The sequence below is a fragment of the Pleurodeles waltl genome, chromosome 4_2, assembly GCF_031143425.1.
Source record: "Pleurodeles waltl isolate 20211129_DDA chromosome 4_2, aPleWal1.hap1.20221129, whole genome shotgun sequence".
In the NCBI taxonomy this organism is placed as follows: Eukaryota; Metazoa; Chordata; class Amphibia; order Caudata; family Salamandridae; genus Pleurodeles; species Pleurodeles waltl.
In genome coordinates this window covers 324836091-324857793 of record NC_090443.1, presented here as the reverse complement: position 1 = coordinate 324857793, position 21703 = coordinate 324836091, and the positions used below count along the sequence as shown (strand labels likewise).

General features: G+C 46.1%; 1 protein-coding gene across 4 annotated transcripts in view; it reads right to left on the bottom strand.

The window, feature by feature from the left end:
* Nucleotides 1-11374, bottom strand: part of SUN2 (Sad1 and UNC84 domain containing 2) — a 177495-nt gene extending 166121 nt beyond the window's left edge. For 2 of the 4 annotated variants that reach the window (XM_069231310.1, XM_069231311.1), the window contains exon 1: nucleotides 11273-11365. The gene's annotated coding sequence lies outside the window, so the exon portion shown is untranslated. Of the gene's footprint in view, nucleotides 1-10756 lie in introns of all 4 variants that reach the window. The other 2 variants (XM_069231309.1, XM_069231308.1) reach the window with 2 other exon arrangements.
* Between the last annotated feature and the right edge of the window lie 10329 nt (nucleotides 11375-21703).

Here is a 21703-nt window from a genome sequence, read left to right as displayed (position 1 = left end):
AGCACACACTCAATGACTTAACTCCAGACCAATTTGTTTTATGTATCAAAAATATATTTTCTTAAATTATTTTTAGAACCACAAGATTCAAGTTGCAGGTAAATACTTCTACAGATTCCTATTTAACACATGTATCAACAGTACTTTGTTTGAAATCGAAAAGTTATACAGTTTTTGAATTATTGGCAATAATCTGTTTTAAAAATGGACACAGTGCAATTTTCAGAAACAGTTCCTGGAGAGAAGAAATGTTAGTTTGTTTTGCAGGTAAGTACAACACTTTCAGTTTCAGTCTCTGGGTTTTAGGAAGTCCACCGGGTGGGGTTCAAGTTAACCCCAAACACCCACCACCAGCAACACGGGCCGCCCGAGTGAAGAGGTCAAATATGAGGAAATTTAACGTGGGCTCCTATGGAGAAGGGGGTACTCGGAATCAGGCCTGCCTGCAGGTAAGTACCAGCGGCTCGGAAGGCAGACCGGGGGGGGTTAGAGGAGGACTGGAGGGGCCACAAGTAGGCACCAAACACACACCCTCACCCGCACAGGGGCAGCTGGGTGCAGGGTGCAAACAGGACATCAGGCTTCCTATGCTGGTCTATAAGGGGACCCAGGGAGTCACTCAGACGGCTGCAGAAGAGGTCCAGGGGGGTGTCTCGGGCACACCACCAATTGGACAGGGAGGAGGGACGCCTGCTGAACATGGCTGCACCGGGTGTCGGTTTCTCCAAGGCCTGGGGGCTGTGGGTGCAGTGTGTCTTTAGACATTGGTTATCTTCGTCTGGAGCTTTGAGGTCAGGGAGGTCCTCGGGATTCCCTATGCGGGTGTTGTGGAGGGGTCAATCCAGGGTGGGCACTTGCTCGCAATCACCTGGGGACCCTCTCTATCTGGGTGGACCACCTGGACACGGGCCGTGGGCGTCAAGTGCAGAGTAGTCAGGACTCATGCATCCGGAGTGAGGTGGGAGTCCTTAGGTGTTGGTTTTTCTTAGACAGGTCCGCTGTCCTAGGGATTTCTTGGTCCTTTTGGATGCAGGGCAGTCCTCCGGAGCTTGGCAGAGGTAGCTGGTCCAGAGGGACGTGTTGCTGTTCTTTTGCAGGTTCTTTGAAGCAGGAGACAGGCCGGTAGGGCTGGGGCAAAAGTAGTTGTCGTCTTCCTTCCTCTCGGCTAGGGGTTTCAGCGAACCAGTCCATCTTCTTGTAGGTCGCCAGGAATCTGTTAAGTTGGGTTCAAGTAAGCCCTTAAATACATGAATTAGGGGCATTACAGGGTCAGAGGGCAATAGCCAATAGCTACTGTCCCTGAGGGTGGCTACACCTTCCTTGTTTCTACTCCCTTTGGGGGGGGGGGGCACATTCCTATCCCTATTGGTCCCTATCCTCCAAACCAAGATGGAGGATTCTGCAGGGAGTGGGGGCACTTCAGCTCTGGACACCTTAGTGGTGGTCCTAGCTGAAGTGGTCACTCCTCCTTGTTTATCCTAAGTTTCCTGATGAACTTGCCACCAAAAGGGGGCCATTGTCCAGGGGGCGGGCATCTCCACTAGCTGGAGTGCCCTGGGGCACTGTAAAATGAGGCCTGAGCCTTTGAGGCTCACCGCCAGGTGTTACAGTTCCTGCAGGGGGGAGGTGTGAAGCACCTCCTCCCAGAGCAGGCTTTAGTTTTGGCCTCAGAGAGCACAAAGGACCTCAACCCCATGGGGTCAGAAACTTGTCTTCTAGTGGCAGGCTGGCACAGACCAGTCTGTCCTACCCTAGAGCATTGGGTAAAATACAGGGGGCATCTCTAAGATGCCTTGTGTGTGCATTTTTTAATAAATCCCACACTGGCACCAGTAGGGGGTTTTTGTGCTGAGAAGTTTGATACCAAACTTCCTAGTATTCGGTGAAGCCATTATGGAACTGTGGAGTTCGTAATGACAAACTCCCAGACCATATACTTAATATGGCTACACTGCACTTACAATGTCGAAGAATGGACTTAGACACTGTAGGGGCATATTGCTCCTTCAGCTATGCCCTCACCTGTGGTATAGTGCACCCTGGCTTAGGGCTGGAAGGCCTACTAAAGGGGCGACTCACCTATGCCACAGGCAGTGTTTTGTGGGCATGGCACCCTAAGGGGGATGCCATGTCGACTTGCCTTTTTCTCCCTACCAACACACACAGTCTGCAATGGTAGTGTGTATGTGTTTGGTGAGGGGGCCCCTTAGGGAGGCATAACACATGCTGTAGCCCTTAGGGACCCTCCCTGGTCACGGGGCCCTTGGTACCACTGGTACCTTTTACAAGGGACTTATCTATGTGCCAGAGGTGTGCCAATTGTGGAAACAATGGTACATTTTTAGGGAAAGAACACTTGTGCTGGGGCCTGGTTAGCAGGATCCCAGCACACTCTCAGTCAAGTCAGCATCGATATAGGGCATAAAGTGTGTCTGTGTTGGGGGTGGGGGTAACTGCAACAAATGCCAGTTTCCTACGGTAATCATCAAGCTAAATACACTGTAGGCAGAATGTGTAACTGTTAGATGCATCTGTCTAGCCGACCTAGGATGCAGGTTCTGTCTCTGTGCATGTGGTTTTTTTTTCAAGTTCACTATATTGATTTTCCAAGTCAGCGTGTTGGCATGACAACCTTTAACACTTGTTTCCTCAAAGTCTAGTAACAGACAAAACATCTAATATCAGTGAATGAGAATTTCTCAAATGTCTGTAAGCTCTCCTACCCTTGTGTGGTATTTGGGCCACAGTGTGATTTCAGACACCGTATTCAGAGGTTCAGATTCCTTTTTCTGGAGAGGCCGTATAACTTCAAACCTGCGATTTTAGAAGCCATTCTATTTTGTATAATTATGCTCTAAATACTTCTTTGCATAAAGATTTGGAAGTACGTGGCTTCCAAAATAAATAAAAAAGTTACGAGATAGAAGGCAGAATCCTCTTGCGTTATGTTTTTCACTTGAGAAGGAAAGCCCCAAAACAGAGCAGCCAGTAGAAATTGGCAGTTTTAATCTGGGCACTGCAAGTGAACGGAGAAAGTCCGAAATCGACAGGAAAAAAACTGAACGCCTGCTGATTGAAGGGTATTTAAGATCATTATTTTGGAACTTATTTTACTGTACTTATGTTTCATTCCAGATCTAGAAAGGGCTTTACTTGCAGCATTGAATGAGTTGGTCAGTTGGTCCTGGTGCTAAGTCGACGAAATCTTGCCGCTTCTAATTATGTGTTCTACCCTCAATTAATCTTCTAAATGTGACTGGATGTGTTAGTAAACAAACAGAAGGGTTATTCTGTACCTGCATATACCCAGAACTTCGCTAAGTTAAAGTTTGTTAACCTCAAGTTTCACAACAGGTCTCCCAAATACTTTACTACGCTGACTAAACTCTGGAGGTAAACAAAATGCATTTCTCATTGCTTATATTTGGCATAAGATGTAATCACCATGTTACTCTGTAGGAAAGTACCATCTTGCCTGGCATGTTACCCCCATTTTTCACTGTATATATGTTGTTTTAGTTGTATGTGTCACTGGGACCCTGGTAACCCAGGGCCCCAGTGCTCATAAGTGTGCCTGAATGTGTTACCTGTGTAGTGACTAACTGTCTCACTGAGGCTCTGCTAATCAGAACCTCAGTGGTTATGCTCTCTCATTTCTTTCCAAATTGTCACTAACAGGCTAGTGACCATTTTTACCAATTTACATTGGCTTACTGGAACACCCTTATAATTCCCTAGTATATGGTACTGAGGTACCCAGGGTATTGGGGTTCCAGGAGATCCCTATGGGCTGCAGCATTTCTTTTGCCACCCATAGGGAGCTCTGACAATTCTTACACAGGCCTGCCACTGCAGCCTGAGTGAAATAACGTCCACGTTATTTCACAGCCATTTTACACTGCACTTAAGTAACTTATAAGTCACCTATATGTCTAACCTTTACCTGGTAAAGGTTAGGTGCAAAGTTATTTAGTGTGAGGGCACCCTGGCACTAGCCAAGGTGCCCCCACATTGTTCAGAGCCAATTCCCTGAACTTTGTGAGTGCGGGGACACCATTACACGCGTGCACTACATATAGGTCACTACCTATATGTAGCTTCACAATGGTAACTCCGAATATGGCCATGTAACATGTCTATGATCATGGAATTGCCCCCTCTATGCCATCCTGGCATAGTTGGCACAATCCCATGATCCCAGTGGTCTGTAGCACAGACCCTGGTACTGCCAAACTGCCCTTCCTGGGGTTTCACTGCAGCTGCTGCTGCTGCCAACCCCTCAGACAGGCATCTGCCCTCCTGGGGTCCAGCCAGGCCTGGCCCAGGATGGCAGAACAAAGAACTTCCTCTGAGAGAGGGTGTGACACCCTCTCCCTTTGGAAAATGGTGTGAAGGCAGGGGAGGAGTAGCCTCCCCCAGCCTCTGGAAATGCTTTGTTGGGCACAGATGTGCCCAATTCTGCATAAGCCAGTCTACACCGGTTCAGGGGACCCCTTAGCCCTGCTCTGGCGCGAAACTGGACAAAGGAAAGGGGAGTGACCACTCCCCTGACCTGCACCTCCCCTGGGAGGTGTCCAGAGCTCCTCCAGTGTGCTCCAGACCTCTGCCATCTTGGAAACAGAGGTGCTGCTGGCACACTGGACTGCTCTGAGTGGCCAGTGCCACCAGGTGACGTCAGAGACTCCTTCTGATAGGCTCCTTCAGGTGTTAGTAGCCTATCCTCTCTCCTAAGTAGCCAAACCCTCTTTTCTGGCTATTTAGGGTCTCTGTCTCTGGGGAAACTTTAGATAACGAATGCAAGAGCTCATCCGAGTTCCTCTGCATCTCTCTCTTCACCTTCTGCCAAGGAATCGACTGCTGACCGCGCTGGAAGCCTGCAAACCTGCAACATAGTAGCAAAGACGACTACTGCAACTCTGTAACGCTGATCCTGCCGCCTTCTCGACTGTTTTCCTGCTTGTGCATGCTGTGGGGGTAGTCTGCCTCCTCTCTACACCAGAAGCTCAGAAGAAATCTCCCGTGGGTCGACGGAATCTTCCCCCTGCGAACCGCAGGCACCAAAAAGCTGCATTACCGGTCCCTTGGGTCTCCTCTCAGCACGACGAGCGAGGTCCCTCGAATCCAGCGACTCTGTCCAAGTGACCCCCACAGTCCAGTGACTCTTCAGTCCAAGTTTGGTGGAGGTAAGTCCTTGCCTCACCTCGCTGGGCTGCATTGCTGGGAACCGCGACTTTTGCAGCCACTCCGGCCCCTGTGCACTTCCGGCGGAAATCCTTTGTGCACAGCCAAGCCTGGGTCCACGGCACTCTAACCTGCATTGCACGACTTTCTAAGTTGGTCTCCGGCGACGTGGGACTCCTTTGTGCGACTTCGGCGAGCACCGTTTCACGCATCCTCGTAGTGCCTGTTTCTGGCACTTCTCCGGGTGCTACCGGCTTCAGAGAGGGCTCCTTGTCTTGACGTCCCCTCTCTCTGCTGGTCCAATTTGCGACCTCCTGGTCCCTCCTGGGCCTCAGCAGCGTCCAAAAACGCTAACCGCACGATTTGCAGCTAGCAAGGCTTGTTGGCGTTCTTTCGGCGGGAAAACACTTCTGCACGACTCTCCACGGCGAGAGGGATCCGTCCACCAAAGGGGAAGTCTCTAGCCCTTTTCGTTCCTGCAGAAACCTCAGCTTCTTCTGTCCAGTAGAAGCTTCTTTGCACCCGCAGCTGGCATTTCCTGGGCATCTGCCCATCTCCGACTTGCTTGTGACTTTTGGACTTGGTCCCCTTGTTCCACAGGTACCCTAGATTGGAAATCCACAGTGTTGCATTGCTGGTTTGTGTCTTTCCTGCATTATTCCTCTAACACGACTTCTTTGTCCTTAGGGGAACTTTAGTGCACTTTGCACTCACTTTTCAGGGTCTTGGGGAGGGTTCTTTTTCTAACTCTCACTATTTTCTAATAGTCCCAGCGACCCTCTACAAGGTCACATAGGTTTGGGGTCCATTCGTGGTTCGCATTCCACTTTTGGAGTATATGGTTTGTGTTGCCCCTATCCCTATGTTTCCCCATTGCATCCTATTGTAACTATACATTGTTTGCACTGTTTTCTAAGACTATACTGCATATTTTTGCTATTGTGTATATATATCTTGTGTATATTTCCTATCCTCTCACTGAGGGTACACTCTCAGATACTTTGGCATATTGTCATAAAAATAAAGTACCTTTATTTTTAGTATAACTGTGTATTGTGTTTTCTTATGATATTGTGCATGACACTAGGTGGTACTGTAGTAGCTTCACACATCTCCTAGTTCAGCCTAAGCTGCTCTGCTAAGCTACCATTATCTATCAGCCTAAGCTGCTAGACACCCTATACACTAATAAGGGATAACTGGGCCTGGTGCAAGGTGCAAGTACCCCTTGGTACTCACTACAAGCCAGTCCAGCCTCCTACATACTCCAGCCCTAAAGACATTTCAGGGGCTACTGATCAAATAAAGTCGACAATTTAATGATCTACGAACAGCCCATGAGAATCTCCTTCCCTGTGGTTCTCTGTTATCACGCTTTCAAAGGTGGGGTCCCCCCTGGCTAGCCACCTGTTCAGGCTCAAAAGATTCAGAGGAAGGGTTTTGCATTGTAAATAGGTGTGAAGCAAGGTATTTATGTATAATGTCAAATTGTATTTTATGTTGTCCCAATTGCGTGCTATCAATTCCATGACTCCGAGATCCTTGCTTTTTGTAACCTGGTCTCAACCACACCATCCGGGCACGCAACACAATGCCATTCCTTGTAGAATACCTTATGCATGAAATGCTCTTTTCACAATAAAAATGTTGCTGTAAACCCTTCTGCCATCCGTTGATGTTAGGTCAGCAAATTCTTTATTGAAGAAAATGCCATGCATTCTCCCTCATGCCATTCTCTGGTCTCTCCTGTCCTGTGCCCTTCGCCTTATATCTCTCATCCAATGCTATACAGTTTTCCCAGGCCTTTCTCCTCCAGAAACTATGCACCCATCTTAGTGAGACCTGAAGAATTAAGACCACTTACAGAATAAGAGCAGAGGCTGAGTTCCATCTGTCCCTAAAACACTCCATATGCTGGCAGTTCCTAGCCTTAGAACATATATTTTTTTAATTAGTGTGCAACAAAAAAAAACAAAAAAAGAGAAAAACCTCCCTCCGGGGTCATGTGCAGTTCTTTAAATGGGCCAGTACGAAGTACCGGCACTTATTTATTGTTAGTGGAAGAGTACCTGCACTTCTCAAGAAAAAAAACAATAGTTTTTATTGGAGACTACAGGCACTTCTCATAAATAAGCAGGTACTCTGGTACAGAGTACCTGCACTTACGTTTTTCCATTTCAAGCACTGGTCATGTCTAACAACCTAGCAGAGAGGTCCAGGTAAGGTCTTGTTAGATACAATAACACTGCAAAATTCCAATACCACATCGTAAAAAAGTCAGGGGTGTGGAATTTATTAAAATATCTACTTGTCCAGGGGACAGGTTGCTTCTCAAATCTACTTGTCCTGTAAAAAGATCTACTTGTCCCTTTGGTGCCATGTAGTGTGGCGACAAATTATGGCAGCAATCTCATTATGTAAGAGCTCTGATAATAGCCTCTCTGATTATGACAGGGCTACTACCATAATAGGGCTTGAATACTTGCAGTTTCAATCCCTACTGTAGCAATTTCCTTATTTTGCCACCTTTCTGCAGATCTGCATACTGGGGCTGGAGGAAGCAGTAAGCAATAGTTCCAGGGCTGGAATGCCTTTGAGTCTGCAAACCTACTAACCTGCACGTTTTAAAGATTTTCACCAGCTTCTCTCTAATATTTTCCCACAATAAGAAAGGTTGGACATTTACTCCGGACAATGGCAGAATTAGAACTTCTTCCAGGGTTGGGAAGAAAGTGGCCGGAGGGAAAATGAACTTGCAGATGCTCAATAGATTTTCACATGAGCAAATCTACACATGCGTATTCACCCATGCTAAAATACAGTTCACAAATATTTTATAGGGGTACGACATATACCATGGGTGCACTTTTGTGACTTTCTTTAAGAATTTGGGGCCACATGTAGGTAGGTTCAGATTTGCGACCCGCAAATTGTGAGTCGCAAATCCGAATGTAGGATGGTGTCCCTGACACCATCTGTGATTCGCAAGGGCTTCGCAAATGCCCACCTAGTGAATAATCATGAGGTGGGTCGCAATTTGCGACCCCCTTGCGAATAGCGGCCCTCACAGGGATGGTGGCCTGCTGGAGACAGCAGACCACCATGTCTGTGACTGCTTCCTTAAAGGAAAACGAGATGCATTACAAAAACGAAAAATGAAACGTTTTTGTTTCATTTTTTCAGAGCAGGTAGTGGTCCGCAGGACCACTGCCTGCTCTGAAAAAATGTTTACAGTGACATTCACAATGGGGAAGGGGTCCCATGGGGACCCCTTCCCTTTTGCGAAAGTGTTAGCACCCATTTGAAATGGGTGCAAACTGCGATTGGTTTGCGCCCGCGTTCGCGGTCACAAAACAATCCTACATTGCACTGCGAGTCGCAATTAGGAAGGGAACACCCCTTCCTAATTGCGACTCGCAAACCCGTTTTGCGATTCGGTAACCAGGTTACTGAATCGCAAAACTGGGTTTGTGCATCGCAATGTGCTTTTTGCACGTCGCAAACAGCGAAAGTCGCTGTTTGTGACATGCAAAAAGCTACCTACATGTGGGTCTTGGTCCCTAATTAGGTCTGGTGTTAACAAAGACATTTTGTTTAATAAAAATTTATATTTCTCTCTCTTTTGGCTGGCTTTACTGTGAGTGATTGCATTCTGCTCTTCCACAAGGAGCATATTGGCACACAAAGTAGTTTTGTTCAGTGTCAGGAACTACAGTAGCAATCAGTGACGTAACGAAACTGGAGGTTGCCCCTTTGCAAAGAACATGGAGGAGCCCCCTCTCCAGACTCACTCAGGGCAGGTGCTGTGCTAAAGGGGCCCCCTGGAGGGCGGCTGTGGGGCCTTTGTTATGCCACTGGTGGCAACATGTGCTTTTAGAGTTCAAAAAATGTTTTTTTTTTTTTGGCAGTGTTTGTTACAATGTTGAGGGCCTGGTAGCTCCCACAACAATAAAGTGTTACAAAAGCCATGTCAAAACAAGACACGCATTGATGAAACTAAAAGACTTATAAAAATATGTCAGAACAGTTGGCTTTGTCAGTGTTTGTTTATTTTCATGCTTCCCATATTCGTGTTGAAAATTGTTACACTGATTTTCCATTAGAAATATTTTTGGGAAATACTAGCATGCATCAACACATTTTACTAAATGACACTTCATTTGCATCTAATCAGAGAGCATTCTGGGAGCATTATACTTAGCCTCATAGCCTAAAGTTTTCAAACATGTGTATACACAGCTGTTTTTTTTTGTACTGGAACCAAGATCAGTAGTGAAGTGTGACCTTAAAACATTTATTTACAGCACTCACCCTAATAATCAAGGCTTTCAAATAATGAACCATAAATACAAATTCGAACAGCATTATCTATTGGAAACACATTACCTCAACTGCAGAGAGTTCCACTCTCTGTAAACAGGCAGCCAAAGGGTTTGTGCTGCAGAGGGTTGGGCCTACTTGTCCCAAGGACAAAGTAAACATAAAAACTTGTTGCCCTTGACCCCAAACAAGATGTCCCGGGCATAGGAATTCCACATCCCTGAAAGTGATGGGTGGAATGCTTCAATTAATCTCAGCCACTGGCAATTACCCATCCTACCCCAGTCCATCGTTATTCTGCACACTATGGCACCTCAGTTTGGGACCCAGCTATATGCAAAACAGTCTTGACCCTGCTCCAATAAAGGTGAAACCCTAAGTAGCTTGCCTTCTGATCCAGGGAGCACCTAGCGTGGTGGTGGTCAAAATAAATTAGCAGTGGCTGAGATCAATTCAAGCATTCCATCAATCACTTTTTGTATATTTTCGTGAAAAAATGCAGCAGTCATGCAGAGAAAGGTACTGGTGTAGCCTCGTCAAGAGTACAACAATTATGCTAGGAAGTGCTGGCCCATTAAACGTACTAAAGCCATGCTGAAAAGTACTTGTACTCGCCCATTAAATGTACGTCATCCAAAGAAGAGTGTCAACTACCAAAAGAGAAATAAAGTAGCCCTGGTGAGGAGCGTTGGTACTGGCCAGTAAAAAGTGAGGTGGCCCTACAAGAGCTGATGCTATTAATTAGCACACCACCCTTGCTGAGGAGTATCAACATTGCCTGGTTAAAGATGCAAGTCATGCTATGAAGCGCTACTACTGTCCTATTAAAAGGGACGCAGTCTGGCTGATAAGTGCTCGCACTGCCCCGATTCAAAGTGCAAAAGCCATGGTAAAGCGTGTTTCTATCATAAGCATCTGAGCCCTGATAAGAACTGTCCGTGCACACCCATTGGAAGTACAACAGCGCCTCTGAGAAGTGCTGGCATTAACCTATCAAAAGAACAACAGCCTGTATGAGAATCAACAAGTAAACATATTGTGATCAATAACATATATTACTTATTGTTTGTTTTATTAATGGAACCAACGAACTGAGACCAACAGAGTTCTTTGTCTCACTCTACCGTCATCACACAAACTAGACCTTATGTTCATCCTCTGTACTCTAAAGTAACCGGAAGGCCAAATGCAGCGATATATAAATGCCCATATGGTTGAGTCGTTGTATTATACCTACCTGGGTGGTCCCACTTACCTCCTGCGGTCCCCCTCTGTGCGCAGCAGAGACGTCACAGAGCCGAAAGTACTGCTGAACCAGGTCTCTGCTGTTAGAGGCGTGTCACACTACTTCACCTTCCAGGCTTGACTGAGCTCTTTCTCACTCCACAGATCCCTACGACCGCCTGCCGTGGTCACTAATCTAGCCTGAGATATATGACATTGCTTAAGTCTCCAGACAGAACACCCATCCACGTTAATAGGCTCCCGATACTTCCCGATCTCACAGCCACTCCCGAGATGCCTGTCTGCGTTTCTCGTCACTTCCAGACTTTCGAGCTCTTTGGTCGAGCTCGCTGTCACGGGCTACCCTCCCTGCCCTGGGCTGACTTCACTGTCACTGGCTAAACTCCCCGTTCCAGTCTGAGCTCCCATGACGTGCTCACTACCCCTGCTTGAGGTCCTTTCCTAGTCCTAAGTCCCTGACAATACCCCAGGATACGATCACTAACACTTCCCCAGCCTAACCTGTCCTCACTGTCATATGACCTACCTGTCTGTACACCTATCAGTGCTTCAGCTGTCACTGCACGCCTCCTGTCACACAGAGCGGACTATTGTGCACAACATGGCTAGCCCTAACCTGTCACTCAATAATAGCCCTGGGCGCCCATTGGGAGGTTTAAAAGGAAAGCCCCGCCCAAAGGAACAAAGGGTGCTAAAATGGAAAGAGAAGACGGAATCTGCGTGGGAACAGAAGTTAAATGAGCGCTCATCTTCGAATGGAAGAGATTCGATGTCTCTGTCCCTTTTAGGAAGAAAAGTGACTAGTATGCGTCAATTACACATTTTCATCAATGTAGCAGCGAGGAACAACAGCTCTCATGAACACAGAAGAGGCACTATGAAAAAAATGTAATTTTTAAAACTAGCATCATACCTGTTATTTAAATTTCTTACTTATAACAGTTGTTAACTAACACAACCTTAGAACACCTAAAAAGTGCCTTTCGCTGTTTTCAGACGCCGCCTCTAAAAACCGGGACATAAGGCACATTTTGCAAAAATTTTCTTTGACAGCTGAGGTAAAACCGGCATTGTCCCGGCAAATCCGGGACGCATGGTCACTCTATGACTACACCTGTGTAGAATACGGTGACGGTGCCATTTGGGGGAGAGCGGTCGTCTCCAGACCTCTTACTGGGGTGTTTTATGTATGGCTTGGTCATTAGAAAAAAAGTAGTCGCGCCTATGCGCACCGCAGGGAAAGACGATATCAACCGTGTGACTGAAACAAACCGAGCCCCCACACCTACGAATTAGACATTTGCGCACTTAGAGAGGTATGTCAAATAAACTAGACGATGAGTTAACAATATATATTAGCAACGGTTCAAGCAGCCCGCTGAAAACGTGATCACAAGGTTTGAGAGATCACTACAAGATGGCCGCCATTCTGAGTTTTTAGACAACGGGGTGGGCCATGAATTTTAGGCAATTGTCCTTGTTTTTTTAATTCGCCCTGTAGCGGACATCTTAGAATGTGGTGTTTCAGTTCATTTCTGTAATTTACACTGGTACACAAAAGAAATATTAACGCCTCAGAGGTAAAACTAATGTAGAAGAAAACTTTTTCCCAGATTTCCCAGGCCCACGTGTGACTAGCCTCGCCAGTCCCATTTTTTCCTACAATTATAGGACATAAAGTAATTGTTTTGTGCTAAGTGAAACGTTACTACAGGTCCCAGAATTCAAAGAAAAAAAGACCCCATTGCCCTAAGTAGTCACGAATGGACAGGGGAAACGACTGCTATGAGCTTAAAATGTGTGAGTGTTAGCAATGTGTACTGAGTGGTGTATGCACCACTGCATCGCGATAGGTGCTGTTGTGTTTGGGACACTGGATCGTCCCATTAAATTAATAAAAAAGGGGGGAAAGTAGAGGATAACCCGTTGTGACATGACCTCACAGCATAGGCCATGATGTGATGGCAAAGGCAATAAAAGGACCAGATCCAGTACCTCGTGGTCCAGAACAGTAGTTTAAACCTGGTGTCGGCTCCAGTTCTTTTATGCCCGTGCTCCTAGCTCAGACTGCGAACCAGCATACAAAAAATTGGCGACAAGCAGGAATTTCATGTTGCCCCTGGTATAGACCATGACGTGATGGCGAAGGCAATAAAAGGAACCAGGTCCAGCACCTCGTGGTCCAGAATAATAGAAGAAACTTGGTGTTGGCTCGCGGGAGTTTCAAGTTTCCTCTGCCTGTACATGCTCCATTTAGCCAGCATCTTACCTGACATGTCCTGTGCCCATCGGGACCTGCGGTGCTGCCTTTTGATAGCCGGCAGCTGCAGAGCGTTGCCTGCCACTCCTGTGCTTAGCAATAGTGCAGCTGCTCGTGCCGCTTGGCAGGCTGCCGGTCCGTGTGTTTGGAAGTGAGGCAGCTGCTCTTGCCTGAGAGGTGGGCTGCCCGACTGTGCCTCATTTTGTATGTTTCAGCGTGACACCATTCACAGTGATTCGGCCGCGTGTAGACCTACCAACTCACACAGTGCCACCGTGTGTCACACGATTTCTGCTCCCTTCACATGATAACCCGGTGAGGAGCTGAAATCACACATTGGCAGGAAATGTGAGCTGGAAACCACTGCAGAGAGTGGATTTCCAGCTGGTCCTTTGAGGCTGCAATCAGGTGATGTCCATTAAGTGTTGTAAAAACACTCCAGGACATCACCAGCAGACTCAAGAACATTTTGTTTTCCGTCTTTTTTTTATTAAATGGAAGGAGGAGGTCGCTGGGGGCAGGGATATTCTCAGCATAAGGCCCTGCCCCTTCTAAGACCACACCCCCTAATCACACAGCCAATTATAACTGTCACACGTGGCCCAGTGAGGTTGGGCACTTACTTGATCAATAGATCACCCTCTACAGTCTGCTGCCTGCTTTTCAAAGGGGGTGAGTTCGCCTTCGCTATCTGCCCTGCCTGTCTGCTGTCTCTAGTAATCTGGAAATGGGTGACCCCTGCCAGTCGTGGATGGAGCTGATTGCAATGTCCTAAGCTTGTGCTCTATGTCTAAAGAGGTAGTTATTGTCTTGCTCTGCCTGGCTAGCGTATTTTCCTCCACCATCTTCCTTCCTGCACATTGGTTCCCTGGCTAATCTGTGATGGCCTATGTACCAGCCCATGAGCCTTTTGTCGTGGAGGGCCCACTGTCTGTGCAGGTAGCACAATGGAAAGACTGGGTCAAAAGGCCGGAAAACTATTTTGCTGCAGTAGCGCTGAAGAATGATCGCCTTCTCCCCATGCTCTTACATCTCGGGTGCCACAATTCACAAGCTAGTGAAATCAGTAGCGGAGGAAGGCCCACCATTTGCATATGCTACTCTGAAAACGTGCTGTCACTGCACACTTTAAGCCACTCCCAAATCCCGATTACAAACGCTTTCTGCTGCGCAAAGCTAGACAGCTTCCTGATGAATCAGTGGACATTTTCTATGCATGATTAAAAGAACTTGCTAGCACCTGCATGCTACCCAACACTGACAATGAAATTAATGCACAGTTCATACAGGGCTGTGCATCAGTCAAACTAAAGGAGCATAGTCTTGGAGATGTCCCTGGCTGATATACTTACGATGGGGCAATCAAACAAACTATCTAAAGTGCATGCTGCACATGGAAGCAGCTCTCCAACGACAAGTAAAGACTTAACCTATCAATGAGGTCACGGCCCCAGGAGCAGAGAAACAGAAGTCCCGTCCCAAGTCTATGACGAGATCCAAGGTATGGTACACATGCAGAGGATCCTACCCTCATCAGGGGCAATGCTCTGCCCAAGGCAAGAGATGCACCACTTGCAATAAATTGAATCACTTTGCCAAGGTATGCCGCTCCTCCGCCCCTCAAAAGGAGAGAAAACCTAAATCAATCAATGTCATGCAGACACCTGAAGCACCCGCTGACGAAGAAGATAGGGATGGTGATGATATAGAGGGGGCAGTTCATGTCATACATACCATCCAGCCAGGAGAGTACCCCTGATGGTGCATTCCAAGTGCGCAGTTTGACTATCGGGCCACGAAGTTCTGGCCCTGATTAACACAGGGGTATTGATAAACATTCTTGTGCAGTCTCTACTGAACATTCTCCTACTACAATCTGTCCTCTGTTCCACTGCTACCCAAGTGTTTGCTTTTGGCTCGTCAACACCACTTCCCCTGGCAGGGGTTTTTACCACAGAAATCTCCCACGAACCTCACCCCACATATGCCAAGGTATACGTCACCAAGAATGGCTCTGAAATGTTACTGAGCTATTGCATGGTAGATTGACTCCACCTTGTCACGTTCGCTTTCAGTGTGCACCTGGGGAGCGTAGAAGATCTGCTGACTGAATTTTCACAGCTGTTCCATGGCATTGGTTGTCTCAAAGACCGTCTCATACACCTTCATATAGACAAATCGATTCAACCTGTTGCACTGAAACACCGCCGGGTGGCCTTCCATCTGCGTCCAAAGATGGCGGAGAAACTGAGAAAATTAGAACAGACGGACATCATTGAAAAATTAGAGGGTCCTACACCATGGGTGTCCCCAATTGTAGTTGCCCGCAAGCCTAAGCAGCTTGGTGAAGTTAGGATTTGTGTTGACATGTGGCTGCCCAACATGGCCATCCGACGTGAACGCCACCTGATGTCCACTGTGGATAATATTGTGGTGGAAATGAGTGGTTCAAGATGGTTTTTGAAGATGGATCTCGGAACAGGCCACCATCAACTTCTGTTGGCTTCAGAATACCAAGCCATCACTACGTTCTCCACGCCTGTGGGCCTAAGGAGATACAAACCCCTCAGTTTCTGGATGTTAAGTGTGGCTCACGTCTTTCAAGACACCATCAGGAGCTTACTGACTGGTCTCAAAGAGGTCATCAACATCAGTGATGACATCCTAGTGCATGTTCTAACCATCGAACAACATATTGGCGGGTTGAGGGCAATGTCCAAGCAATTGCAGGACAGTGGACTCACCGTGCACTGTGAAAAATATGCCTTTCTCCAAAAAGAAATTGCCTTCTTCGGCTACCGGTTCACTGAACATGGGGTCATACCTTATCCTGCAAAGGTTTTGGGCATTCAGTCAACATCGGCGCCAAACAGCGTCACAAGCCTGTACAGTTTCGTGGGGATAGTCACGTACTGTGGCGTTTCATTCAAAATCTGACCATACTTCTAGTTCTTTTTCGGGAACTGGCTAAAGTAAATGCAGTTTGGGAGTGGGGACCAGCCCAAGAGGAAGCGTTTCAAGCAACAAAACAAGCCGTTCAAGCAACAAAACAAGCTGTGTCACCACAAGCCACGTTGGCATACTTTGACCCTTGCCATGAATCAGAATTGTCTGTAGATGCCAGCCCACTGGCCTGGGAGCCATGCTCTCTCAAAAACAGGACAATGGCGGGTGGGCTCCAGTGGTGTATGCTAGTCGTGCTCTCATAGATACGGAGCAACGCTCCTCTCATTTTGAGAAGGAAGCTATTGCTGTCCACTGGGGGTGACAACACTTTCACCTTTATCTGTACGACCAATCATTTATAGTTCACACTGACCACAAACCACTAAATACCTTTGTTCACAGGATCTTCATCAAAACCACCTCCCAGGATCAAGAAATGGATCCTTCAGTTACAAGAATACTGTTTCACAGTGCTTTATCATCCAGGGTCTCAAAACCCACCTAGCTATCTCTCGAGGCATGTGAAGCCAGTTACTGTCGGGGAAGAATGAGATGCTGAAGATGTAGAGGAGTGTGTGCGATTGGTGGTGGAGCAATCAAAGACTCTGCCTATCTCTCTGGGTGATATTGTAGCTGCTACCCAGTAACATGACTGTCTTCAGCTAGCAATATCAGCAGTAGTTTCTGGAAACTGGCACCCCCCCCCCACTACCAATACCTCTCCCAGAACAGATGATGCTCGTTCGACGTTGTTGTCACCTACATAATGTCTGGCATGAACTGGCTGTTTCTCTTGAAGGGTATCTATTGAGAGGTCCTCGATTGGTAATTTCGGTGTCACTGCAAAAACAGGTAGTTGATCTAGCTCACTCTGCACATCAAGGAGTCGTGAAGACGAAATCCAGGCTCCGATGCAAGGTCTGATTTCCTGGTTTGCATGACGTGGTGGAACGCACCACGAGACAATGCTCCATGTCCCAAGCTGCTGGCCCAGCAGGTTCGCCAGCACCTCTCATCACTGAACCCATTTCTCCCATTCCCTGGCATCGAGTGAGTGCTGACTTTGGAAGTCTGCCTGATGGCCAACACATGTTGGTGATAATAGACATTTTCTTTAAATCCCCTGAAGTTGTGATTCTAGAGTCAATGATGTCTGGCCACACCATACCCCGGGTGGCGAAAGTCATGGATACTCATGGTCTGTTGAATGAACTCAGGACTGACAACAGTCCTCCATTTTCTAGTCAATAATTTGGGGAGTACCTTGCTTCCTGAAGCATCCATCATAGGAAATCACTTCTCACTGACTGCAAATGTACATTGAGGCAGAACGCTTCATGAGAACTTTAAAGAAAGCCCTGAGAATTGTGTTAGTTCATGGTCAGAATATGGAGTGTTCACTATATGCTTTTCTTCATGAGTACTGTCTCACTCCTCATACCACCACTGGAGTGTTCCCGGGCACTTTGTGCATTAATCGGATGATGGGTGATACCATTCCTCATGTGGTGGAAATGCCTGAGGTCAGAGAGAAGGATGCAGAGGATCTGCAGCAATGTCATTCACAAAATTATAGCATGCTAAGGAGACGACAAGCCAAGCAGCAACAGTTTCAAATTGGTGATTTGGTACTTGTCAAAAATCAACGTCCAGGAGGCAAATTTCTTATGCCATAAAGGTTGAGCCCTGGAGAGTGAGCACTGTGAAGGGAACTATGATCACTGCCCAGAAGCAAGGGAAAAGAATATTGAGGAATGCATCTTTCTTCAAACTGTATTGACAGCATGAGCCTGAATCGGGGAGCACTGGTGGTGTGTCTCCCATGACTGATTCTGCAGTGGAGGATGACAACATGAGAAGTCTGCACGATTGTATTTGCTCCTTCCCTCCATCACCACCAAGGGGTCCCAATGCGCCGCACCAACAAATTGACCCCGCAGACTCTCCACATAATCATAGGAGGGACATTAGCAATGCAAGTCCCAGTGCAGGGATTCTTCAAACTTTGGAAGAGTGGGGTGAAAATGAGCCTGGTACCAGTTGTGAAGGTATGGGAAGGTATGACCTACGTCCCCAACCAGTGACCTCCAGAAAGTTGAAGGATTTTCCGTTAATCTGAAAGTGTTTCCCATTAACATGCGTTTCACTGTGCCTAAGTAGAGTTTTCCTAACCATGCAGGTTATTCTGATGGACAGTTTGTCTATGACAGAGTTCTTTCACCTGATGACTGAAAATGTTTAATCATCATGACAACCAAAGCTTATTTCTGTTGAGTTTTTATTTTTTTATTTTATTCTTCATGGTTTGTTTTTGTTTGGGGTGAAGGAGTGATGTTGTGTTTGGGACACTGGAACACCCCATTACATGAGTAACGGAAAGTGGGTGAAAGTAGAGAAACCCATCATGTCGTGACCCTGTGGTATGGGCCATGACGTGACAGTGAAAGTAGTAAAAGGACCTTGTTTCTGCACTTCATGGTCCAAAGCAATACAATACACCTGGTGTCGTCTCCAGTTCTTTCATGCCTGTTGGGCACGCTCCCAGCTCAGACTGCGCTCCAGCACTCAACAGGTGCCAAGTTTCTCAGGTCCATACATGATGCACTGCTCCAGTCCAGTTTTTTCCTTTGAATTCTGGTCCTCATTTATAATGGATTAAACACGACTACAAGTACCAAACTTCAAAGAAAAAACAAGGACTGTAGCAGCACATCACAACTGGACCTGGGAAACTTGACAGCTATGCTTCTGCTCTCTGTATATTCACAGTTCTATAGTCATACAGCAAGTACATGTTGGTAGAAGAAGTAGGCAATTTTAAGTGGGAGATGGCTAAAATAAAGACATTTTGAATTAAAACAATCTGGAGTCTCCTTTCTGAATTTGGTCTGTTGGCATGCATGCATATTGTGGACTTAGGAAGAACACACAATGGCTTGCAGCCTGCCCATTGCTTACCATTGGTTGACTTTACTGTTATTTTCATTTACCTACTTTCTAATTGATGACTTACCTTTTGCCAGCCTGTCACTCTTGTGTTTGTCTTGCTCATGGAGCACAGCCTCTTTACCATCTCTTTGATTGGCTGGCTTCTATGCTTGCTCTGCTCGCTTTTAGGGTACTACTATTTTCTTTTTGTGTAAGTCCTCCAAGACAGCAAATGTGTTTTACCATTGTCTCCCTTGTGTGCTTCTTTCCCCTCCACTTTGCTATCTGTAGCTCCTGTGCTTCTCTCTCCCCATCTGCACTTGTGTTGTGCTCTATCCACTGTGTGCTCCTCTCACTGCGCTCCACTTTACTATCTTTTGCCCATATGTCACTGTCTTTGTCCCCAGGCTCTCATCTTGTGTTGCTTCTCCCCCATGTGCCGTGTTTCTTCACCCCCACCAACCCATTCACCCTTTGTCTTGTTAATAGTTTTAAAGCATTTTTGCACTACCTTTTTTATTTACTGTTTCATCTCGGATAAGAAAAAGAAAAAGTCTTGCCCTTTTTATAGGTGTGCACGTGCCTGTTTGAATGTATATACCTGTCTGCAAAATGACACAGCTGCCATATTCTTACACCCTTGTCTTTTCTTTTTCAAGTCATGCTGCACAGCAACTGCGATGCTACACATCATGAGTAGAAACATTGGCAAAGCCAATAGGTCTTGTTTGCAACATTTTGTAGAGCACTGCATCATTGCCTTGCGGTCAGTTTGGAGCACTGGACATACATGTTAGAGGAAAATGTACAATGCAGAGAGGTAGGGTTGCCACCTTGCTCAGAAAAAAAAACATACTGGCAATTTGCTTCTTTTTTGAGCTTTAGGAAAAGCCAGGAGCAGGATTGCTTTACAAAGAATTAGTTTCAAATTCTCTTCATTCTTTTCTATCCTGCCAATTCTGCCTCTGTTTTCCCATTAAGGAATATATAGTCCTCAAATATTTTTTATGTAATTTCTTCTCATGCCTGAAAAATACGTTTTTTCACTTAAAAATTAATTTGGGCAACTCACCGTAGTTCAGTCGGTTGAATGCTTACCTGTCAACTCAAATGATGGGGCTGTCTTTCATATGATATCAGTTCTATTTACTCTGTTTCCTTATGGGAGACAAACATACATGCCAACCCTCCTGATTCAGACAAGAGACTACCAATTTCAAAGCTAATCTCTTGCTTTCCTATTCCTGCTTGCAGAAACCCGATTCAAATTGCCGAATCATGATCTGCTGGAAATAAGGCAGCTTGAACTCGGAAATATATATCTTGAGCCAGAACGATTTGCCCTTAATTATTGGAGGGGGCAATTAGAGGGTGTGACAGGCCTCAAAGTTTAATTGTTGGCTGTTTTACATGGCAGATGCAAAAAAAAGTTTAGAACTCTGTTTTTGTTTACGCTATATTATTAAACTGCTAAAAATGAAATGCTGATCTTCATAAATGCCAATAGACCGATTCAGACAGATGGCCTCAGCTTCACTCTAAGTCACTGCAAAAAATACATTCTCCATCTACTTTTTAAAAAATCTCCCACTTGCCTGCTCTAAAATGTTGGTATGTATGGACAAAGTAAGCTGGAAACATTTGCTCAGAGTAGGTTTCAAGTCCTTTGGAGGGGGTTTGCACAGCTGATGTCCATTGCAGGTTTTGCAACCTCCCTGGGACATCAGTGACAGTCTTTTTTAAGAACGCGGGGGTGAACTGGCTCACGGGCAGTGCTCTCCTCCAAGCCCTGCCCCTTTCCATGGCTTCTTTCATGTTTGGCAAGATTATTGTGCTCAAAGATTTGCCCTCCTTCTCTCACACAGTCAAAGTTGGCAGGTCTTTCAGTGCTGCAATATTGGGTGCTTGACACTGGGGTATGACCCTACATCTCAATTAGATTTATATGATAAAATGGCTTGAACCTGCACATAACAAGATTTGTATCGAGAATTCAAGTCAGTGAGCTTTTGTGTTAAGTGATTTAATTCATACTTAATTTAGGTTTATCACTGTGTTAAACAAGGTGCTTATCATACACATAAATATTTCAGCTAAATCCAAGTCAATATCCAGAGGAGTATTAAATCCTATAAATAATGCTTAGCCATCCAAAGGAATATTAGATTCAGTAAACAATGCTCAGCTGATGTGTTTTGCTCCAGCTAATAAGCAAAGGTGCTTTACCTAAGCTGTTGGAAATCAAAAGTTGTTTTAAAAAATCTATGCAATGTGCTAGTAACTAGGCTTGGGCGAAGTTAAGTGCTGAAAAAACTCTGCCGCGATACGTGTAGCTCTGCGAGCGGCAGAGTTTCAGTAAGTTCTGCTGTTTGAGCTGATTTTCAGCACCAGGTGTTCCTCCCGTGCTGGAAAATCAGCATGAAGTGCATCACGTGGAGCGCCAGAGGGCGCTAACTTCTTTCTGCTGCTCGAGTAGATTTTCTACTCGAGCTGCAGCTTCCTGAAGGCGAGTGGCAGCTTTCTCATCGTGGCCTACCTCAAACGCTCGCGTTCAGAAATCTCGCTCGCCAACTTAGCAATTCCTCTCACTCGCACTTGCCAACTTAACACTGAAAGAGAAAAACCACGCACCACTTCGCAGAGTTTCTCGGAACTCCTCCTGAGTGGGGAAAACTCTGCGAACTCCTTTACCCACTCGTACTTGTAACATGCCTGTGGTACTTCCATTACCTTATCAGCAGTGATCAACAGTTGGTAGATGGTTAATTAGTAATGGTTGGTGATGAAATTAAGTTTAGATTTGGTGTGTGAAAAATAACACTG